The following is an 8284-nucleotide window of genomic DNA, read 5'->3' on the forward strand; positions in this document are numbered from 1 at the left end:
CCCTCTACCCAGCCCATCCCCCATGTCCATAGTCAATCCCCACACTTGACTTTCTTTTTTAATGATTTTATAATCATCCCCTCTTTCTTGCACATTTACCTTCTTTCTTCAAGCTCTAATTACCCTTTATCCTGGACAATTTATTGTCTTTCCTTACTAACTGGTTTTCCCCCTTCAGGCTCTCACCAGTCTCATTTTACACCTTACTGTCAGATTAATGTTCCTAATACCAAACACTGATGTTGTCATTTCTGTGATCAAGAGCCTTCAATACCACCCCACCACTTATCAAATTAAGTACAAATTTCCTATCTTGATACATAAGGCCCTCCTAACTTAGGCCTGGCCTTATTTTATCATATACTTTCCCATACATTGTCTGGTCCAGTCAAAATAGACTCCTTGGAAAGTAGTTTAAAATAATATCTAGAAGTGTTCTGGCCTCATTAATCAGTTGGTTAGAGCATCATCCCAATATACCACGATTGTGGGTTTGATTGCAGGTCAGGGCACATACCAATGAATGAATCAATCCATGAATCCATAAATAAGCAAACAACAAATCAATGTTTCTCTCTCTCTCTAAAAATCAATAAATTGAAAATTAAAAATAACTAGGTGCTTTTGTGTAACCCAGCTGTGTGACCCCAGGACATCTGCTTACCTTTCTAATCTCAGTTTCCTCATCAGTGTAATGAGGATAATGCCAACATCTGCCATATAGGGTTGTTGTGAGGATTGAACACATGATACAAACTTCATAGACATTTTTTGGGAGCAGTCAGTTATTTTCAATTATTTCTATCAACCACTCAATGGTTACTTGTTGTGTGACAAGCACAGATAAGTCCTGGGGAGGAATACAGAACTGGCTCTCAGATGATCTAAAGAAGCCTGGGGAGATGCCCACACTGACACTCTTTAAGCAGCTAATGATCAAATGGGGGTGGTAGTGGTGACAGATATTTATACCCAAAGTTAAATTATAAAAGAACTCAAAAGTTTAGGGCAATATTACAAGAATAGTCTCAAGTTTTGAAATTATGTGTGAAAAATTGCCAGGTGAACAAGATAAATTTCCGTGATTCAGTGGAAGGCAATATCTGGTGGTCCAGTGTGGTCAGGGAAGGCTTCCCGGAAGAAGAGGGATTTGAGCTGAATAGGTATTAGATAGGAGGAAAAGTGTGAAGGGGCTGGAAGGAACACACTTCAAAGGTAGCATGTTCTGGCTTTGTTTGGGGGAGCTCTGCCTCAATGAACTCCTTTTGTCATAAAAGCCTTCAGTCTTTGTTCAGGAGGGACCTTATTTCAGAGTGAGATGCTAATCAATCTGTTTGGTGATGTAAATTGGGTTTCAACAAACTATTCTCCAATAGAGTTAGAGAATTTCTGTTTTTCTAAAGATGGATTAAGCTTGGATTCCCCCCTCACCCAGATGGATATGGCTTTTGCTCTGGGATCCTACCCCCACATGTACACAAAAGATTTGGAATTGAGAGCAAGAGAGATGTTGCAGGTTTGATTTTTCCTTAACCTTAATAAATTGGAAGAAAGCTGTGACGAGCAACTGAGTTAGACCTGGCTTAGTGCTAGCTAGGTTATATGAAAGATGACCTTACTTGGTATTATTTCAGACTAAATATGCCAGCCTTTGGGAAATGGAGTGTAGAGTCTTGATTATTTGTCTGGGTTATGGTGCCTGGAGATGAGGAGTGGGGCTTCCCCAGGAGTACATGGAGAATATCAGTGTCAGCCACTATGGGATAGGAAAGTGGACCAATGATCTTAGATGGCAAGACAGGAGTTTCTCCTTTTGCTTGAGCCAATGGGAACTGGGGCTGGAATCCTATACGTGGGAATTCCTAGAGATTTCTATTGGTGTGGATTTTCAGCTGCCACCTGCTTTGAGGATACTTCCAGAAAGTGGGCTGGAAATTGAATGTGGATTGTAAAATATAAGCTGGTAGTTGTAAGTTACAACCTCAGTTGTCTCTATGCCACCCTGCATACATTCTGTAATGTAAAGTTCTGTTAAATATTATAGCCTGTATTAGAGGAATTAGGGAGAGCAAAGTCCTCTTCTAGAGGTAGGAGGTGATCTGAAATAGGGTCTTTCAAAGTTCTTACTGCCAGAGATTCTGACTCAGTAAGTCTGAGATAGGGTTTTTTAATCTGTAGTTTTAGCAAATTCAGGTGGTTCTGATGCACAGTCAGGTTTGGGATGCACTTCTCTAGGCTGAAAATATTACCACCATTCCTTAGTGGGTTTTTATATAGTCTTTATTATATTTTTCCATTACCATATGAAATGTTAGAATGCTTTTAACTTGAAGAGAAATTATGAAAGTCATATGCAGGATAAAGAGATTTTCCTATGTTAGACTTTAAATCATTTTGATATTTTACAAGAATATGTTCATGCTGTAATAAAAATATAGTAAAGATGAAAGAAAATATAGTTAATAAATTCTGGTCTGGTCCCTCTCTCACAGGTCTGCCAGAACCACATGAGGGGTGGATGGGAGAGGAGCAAGGCTTGAACAGTGCAAACTGTCATACAAATCTCAAGTGCTTGTTAGTGATAAGCATTATCTTTATAATCAGAAAAGGATATGAAAGTGGTATTTTTAAAAAATACAACCAAAAAAGAAAAGTTATGAGAAAATATATTTTTGTAAGCCCTGGCTGGCATAGCTCAGTGGATTAAGCGTGGTCTGTGAACCAAAGTGTCACAGGTTCGATTCCTGAGTTGCAGGCCATGACCCCCAGCAACCGCACATTGATGTTTCTCTCTCTCTCTCTTTCTCTCTTTCTCCCTCCCTTCCCTCTCTAAAAATAAAATGAATAAAATCTTTAAAAAAAAAGAAAATATATTTTTGTAAATCTCATTACTCTATAGAGGATGAGGATCATTTTGTCATGCAAATAATCACTCCCTGTTTCTCCCGTGTATAGCTACAAAACTATTTATGGTGTTATCCTTGAATGAGACCCATATTAACAGAGAATGCCCTAGAAATTCCAAAAATGCTTATATAAATATAATTTGAGAAAATTTGACACATACCACACAAAGTTTGGCAACTTCTAATGTTATATCCACCACTAAAGCATGCATTTCAGACAATCAGGTTTTTTCCTTACGTACACCACATCTTATCAATGACTAGATGTCACAAGAAGTAACTAACCTATTTTATATGATTTGAAAGTGTTTCTTTTACTAAGACTATTGAAGAATATGCAGAGTTACCTTCTGCCTTTTATAAAGTCAGAGTTTTTCTATATTCTTTCAGGTATTTTAAAAAGAAACCCCAGTTAGATTTCCTAGCATTTGAATCTTTACTGTGAGCCTTTCATACCACCAGGTTTACTTGACCTTGGGTCTAATGGATAGAAAGCCCAAGTGGGAAAACTTTCCCAGAGCTGTAGCTTCAAAGCCTCAGGGAACCATTTGAGTGGTAATATTGTTAAGCACTAAGAAACAAACACTCCTAAACTGTCTTCTGACCATCCTTCCACTGCACTTTTGCATGAAGAACATTTTTTCCATTTATTCCTAGCTGAACTTCTCTGTGCAACTTCAGGTTAAGAAAGCATTTCTTTGATTGTTTTACTTCCCCAATTCCCTCCTTGTGAGAATTGCATTAGGGACCCCAATTCTCCCCTTGTGAGAATTGTATTGGGGAGCTCTCTTTTTTGCCTAGCAGTTGGATACAAAGAAACTTTGTCTGAGGTGTGAGCTGACCTCTCTTGAAATTGGAGATCAACTTCTACTTGAATTTGAACTTTGAAGACCTAGAGATAGGAAGTTTCCATATAAGGATCAAAACACATCAGAGTAGGACAGATTGATTTGGGCTGGCAACCCTAGCAGGTAGAATTGCTTTGCTCAACAGCTCAGAACCGTGTATCCTGATCACTGAAAACCACCTCACAAATGTCTGCTTATGAATACCAATGGTGACTGGAGACAGCCTGAGGATAAATCAGTGCAACCTGTCCCCACCACTGGAAAAACAAATCAAAGCATGTCATAGTAAATATCATCCTTCATTCAACTGTAATGTCTGTGAGAGACTGTTAGTTCACAGCAGTGTGGCAAGCACGAAGAAATATAACTATAGTGGTATCTGCAGGAGGCTGGTGCCTAGTGAACACAGTGGTGCCCAGTGGGGGACACTGGTGCCTGGCAGGGGTTGAGAGCAGGAAATGAGGAAAGAAATGGTGTATGCTACATGGTAGTGGACCTTGATGGCTGACAGGAGCTTGATCATAAACAAAGGTGAGATGCTGCTAGTCCCAGAACCGCTTGAAGGGCCCTTTGTTGGAGGGCACATTCCCATATAAGCAGTATAGATTTTCACGACCCTATTGTACTTACAGGCTGGCAAAGCCTGAGGAAATTCAGGTTATGTAATCTATTAATTAGTGTAACAGACATGGTATCCACTTTTGAGGAGATTCCACACACATCTTAGAGGTTTACTTATATAGCAATAAAAGAAAGATTATAAAAAGTGACAACTGAGGAGTTGGTGAGGAAGATTTCACTGGGGCCCATAAAAGTAAGTGGGTTCTCATAGTGCTGCAAGTGGGTACTAAATAATAAGTGGTATTCAGAGAGCTGGAAAGGAAGAAAGGGCCTTCCAGATAGGGAATCTCCTGACCAGATAAGTTGAACCCATCACCATGTGGGGTCCTCTGAGTAATGCCTGGAACTGTAGACTGGACCAGGCTGCAGAAGGGTGCCCAATTGCCCAGTTTTCCTTTGGAGTTGGAAGGTGTATCAATGGAAAGCACTGAAGGCTTTGGACTGGCACACTGCTGTATGTTAGGTAGACCCTCTATAGGACAGAGGAAGGATTTGTGGGCTGGAAAGAGAAATTATAGGCTGGGAGATTTGCTAGGAGTTAACTACAATAATTGAGGAGTGAAGTGTTAAAGGCCTGGAAGACCAGATAGAGAAAGTGGAAATGAAAAGAAAGGAAAAGAAAACCAAGAGAGTTGGTGAGATAGAATTGATAAGACTAACCAAAATTGACAGACTGGGAACTGACTCCCAAGAAAGAGGTCAGTCAGAGAGAATGGAGATTTAAGCCTGACCAATTGGGAGACAGATTGATAGAAAAAGGGAGGGGCTACTTGATATTAGAACTACATATTTTTAAAATTAGACAACTTGATTTAATTAATATCTACAAGTCACTAAACCCAACTATATACATATTCTTTTCAAGTGCATATGGAACATTTATCAAATGTACCAAGCTATTAATAAATCTCAGTATATTTGAAAGGACTGAAATCCTAATAAACATTTATCTGAATGTTTTTAATAAGTTTAACAACACATCTGCTTGTCAGACTACTAAATATAGCCTGGTCTTCCCTTCCACCTGCCTTCCCTCCCTCCCAACACCACAACTCCAGTCTTGCTTAAATTTCTACAATTTTTAAACAAATGCTGGTGATTTTATTTTCAACACAAATGGGAGCATGACATATATATTGTCCTACAACTCATTGATTAACAATACATCATGGATATCTTTCAGCGTTATTGCACATAGATTTTTTCTCAATCTTTCTAATAGCTATGTTGCTGTCCATTATATGGTTGTACCATTGTTTACTTTACCAATACTCCATTGGTACACATTTATATTGTTTCCAAATATATATTCTTATAACCAATGCTTCCATTAACATCATGTTCATATACTTGGGCAAATGTCAAGGACGAATTCCTAGAAGAGAAATTGCTGGGTCAAAGGAAATACACAATTTAATATTATTTGATACATATTGCAAATATGCCAGAATATTTATCTGATTTAATTCTTCCACTAACAGGTTAATCAGGACCTCTTTGTGGATGTCTGTGGCAATTTGTCAACCTGCTTTTCCTACAACTACAATAAATAATAGCTTTCCCCATTGGAAGGGATTATATTAGTCAACAGAATTCTAATGAATGAAGGGTTTCTTAATTAAAATAACCAGAAAGTCATTACTTGTAAATATATAAACAAGTTGATTATAGCAAGAGGTTGAATACTTCTAATAAGCATGTGTGGATATTAAATTAACCATGGTTCACAAACCATCCATGGATGCATGGTTGATTGGAAATAACTACTTCACAGTGTTTATCCAATTCCTCTTTGCTAACTGCCACATGATATTCCTGTTTGTTTGATTTTATGGTTTGAAATAGCTCATGACACTCCCAAACACATATATATGTTAAGTAAAAGTATGTTTTTAGTCTATATTTAAGAAATTGAAATACCCAATGGAGGATTAGGAAACTAGTTTATTTATTATTTTTTGATTCAACTGAAATTAGTTCACTGTGTACAATATACTAAGAAAGTACTTATTAATTGCTTTAGAGGATATGTAGATAAGTAAAACCTGGTTCTTGTCCTCAAAATGCTGATAGGGAACAGACAGGGGCATAGGATAAATATAAAAATAAATAGAAAAATGACTATACAGGCAAGGCAAAATAAGAAAGGTGCTTAAAGAGAAGCACAAGGAAACTACTATGAAAATTCAAAAGACAACAAATGCATTTTGTTAAGGGGGCAATAGAAAAATAGGTGATATTGGGGAGATGCATTAAAGAGAAGCTTTAAAAAATTGTTAGGAATTTTTCTGCTAAGATGGTCACTTTTGGAACCTCAAGACCAACATGCTATGGGAATCCAAAGCTACAGAGGCAGTCCATGTATAGCCGCTTCTGTCAACAGCACAGTTGAGTGGAATTTTCTAGTCAACCCAGCCCAGGTGCCAGATGTGAGTGAATTTTCCAGTGGGATAATTTCTAGTGAGTGAAGATAACTTCTGGCCATTCCCAGCCCCTAGCCATTGAATCACCCAAGCCATTTAAATCTTCTCAGCTAAGTTCTCTGACACTGTAGAGCAGAGATAAGTCATGCCTGCTGTGCCCTAGTTACATTTCTGCCTCATAGAATTCATGAACATGAAAAATGGTTGTTACAGACACACAGAAACACACAGAGACACATGGATAGGATTCCACAGGTAAGCTGGATGTGGTGAGTATTTCCAGCAAAGGAAATCATATGAGCAGAGTCCCTGAGATGAGAGACCATGACTGTTTACAGAAAAAAGAACAGTCCAGGTAGGTTGCCATCAAGAGTTTAAAGAGGGGATAGGAGGAGATCAGAGGTGGTTTGAAAATGGAGAAGGTCAAATGGTAAGCAAATGTACCCTTTTTGGTAGGCAAGAGCTATCCAGCAAAAGCTGAGCATCAGGCTGTTGCTTTTTGAGCTATGAAGAGAAACATTAACAAATTCTGCACAAAAATTAAATTTCATATTACTTTCTTCTTGCAACTCATCTTTTAAATTAATAAAAATGTTCAACCTGCCTTGACTGGTATGGCTCAGTAGACTGAGCACTGGCCTGTGAACCAAAGGGTCACTGGTTGGATTCCCATTCAGGGCATATGCCTGGGTTGCAGTCCAGGTCCCCAGTAGGGCATGCAAGAAGCAACCACCCATTGATCTTTCTCTCCCTCTCTTTCTCCCTCCCTTCCACTCTGTCTAAAATAAATACATAAAATCTTTTAAAAGATGTTCAACCTGATATTCATTCAACATATAAATGTTGAATGTTTCCACAAATGAAAAATTATTAAATATACTTAAATTACCTATTAAGTTTAGATAAGCCATTTGTTTCTTATCTTTAATGTTAACTTGTGTGATGTTTACCATTAAAATGGTTTTCTGTCTTCTACTCACTTTTGTGGAGGAAAAGAGTCACACCATCAGGACTGTGAGTAGGTTCTTTCCATGACACAAGTGTAATCCTTGTTAGTAAAGATAAAAATACTATTGTATAAAAAGGAAAGATTTATTTTTTTAGTTTATTTTTAAGTAGAGTCAGATTTTTCACTATTGGGACTAAAACATACAATATGACTAAATTTCAAAAGAGGCTATGTGGAAGTACTTTGGAAAGTATAAAAGCAATATTCAAATGCAAATTATTTCTATTGCTGAGTTGTATTCTTTTTTAACTGTTGAATAAATTGTTTACTTATCTGAATATTCTCATTTTATTTTAAGTTCTCATTTGAACTTAATGGGGTGACATCAATTCATAAAACCATACAGGTTTCAAGTGTACAATTAAATTTATTGGGGTGACATTGGTTAATAAGATTATATAAATTTCAAATGTATAATTCTATGAGACATCTCCTGTATATTTTATTGTATGCCCACCACTCAAAGTCAGATCTTCC

The sequence above is a fragment of the Phyllostomus discolor genome, chromosome X (genome assembly GCF_004126475.2).
Source record: "Phyllostomus discolor isolate MPI-MPIP mPhyDis1 chromosome X, mPhyDis1.pri.v3, whole genome shotgun sequence".
Classification (NCBI taxonomy): Eukaryota; Metazoa; Chordata; class Mammalia; order Chiroptera; family Phyllostomidae; genus Phyllostomus; species Phyllostomus discolor.